Below are 1,085 nucleotides of genomic sequence, written 5' to 3' on the forward strand. Positions count from 1 at the left end.
TATATGTATATATACATATGTATATATATACATCTACATACATACCTACACAAACAATTCAGACCAAAATGCACATGATTGTCTATTTATTTCAAATCGTGTAACTGTACTCTGTAACTCTGTATAAGTATAAAGAAAATGCATAAACTATCTAAAGAAAGGAATGTAATTTTGTTGTCTGATGATGATAGCTGTCCGATTTTTTATTTGTTTTGAAGACTCTGTCGGATGAGAACGCAGATTCCTCCACTGCCTCCTTCATGGACCTGATCAGAACCCCGAAAATGAGAAAACACACCTTTATCCTCAGCTACAACTGGTGAGGTTATTTCTATCTTTAACAGAACATAGTGGCTTAAATCTGAACAGTTAGAATCCTTAGTTAGTCAAAATAAACTGATCTTGTTTAACTTGCAGCCTCATTTTACTGAATATAAGACAAGTTTCCATCAAAGAGCAGCAAAGATTGGTCAGTACGTGTCAATATAAAGACAGAAGAGAAGATTTCTATTTAAACAAGACAATAAGTTTTAACTCTTCATCTTAGAACATATATTTGGAAGAAAAGAAAAGATGAATGTTTAATTGTGGACAAAAACGTTAAATAAAGTCAAATGAACTCAGACAAAATAGGAATTTACATCTGAAACTGTTGATCGTTTCACCTTTCTTATAAATCCCTTTATTTTCCTTCAATAAAAGTGATTTATATTTATAGAGGTCTGAGGACGTGTCTCTGTTACGCTATACTAAACTGTTAGAACATAATTTTAAAATACCCAGGTAAAAATACCCAGGTAAGGACTTTAGAAGTACAGGCCATTTACCATTTAAGTAGAATTAGTATGTGTATTTGCACTTAAAATTAGAACATTGATCAAAAACATGAGCCTAGCGCTGTTCTCTGTTAACCATTTCTCTGCCTGACTCAGATAACATGTTTAAGGGTTCAAGTCCTCTTTGAGGTGACATCTTTAGGGGAAAATAACTGAAAAAATCTCCAGGACTTAACCTTTGACAAGGAGCAACGTTTTTTGTTTTTTTTTATCCTACAATGATTATCTTACAATCTACTTTTACATTAT

General features: G+C 32.3%; 1 pseudogene; it reads left to right on the forward strand.

Annotated features, from left to right (window-relative positions):
- LOC107083518 overlaps window positions 1-1,085 on the forward strand; it is a 15,069-nt pseudogene that overhangs the window by 7,491 nt on the left and 6,493 nt on the right.

This window comes from Cyprinodon variegatus, unplaced genomic scaffold, assembly GCF_000732505.1.
Source record: "Cyprinodon variegatus isolate N-32 unplaced genomic scaffold, C_variegatus-1.0 Scaffold76, whole genome shotgun sequence".
NCBI classification, from domain to species: Eukaryota; Metazoa; Chordata; class Actinopteri; order Cyprinodontiformes; family Cyprinodontidae; genus Cyprinodon; species Cyprinodon variegatus.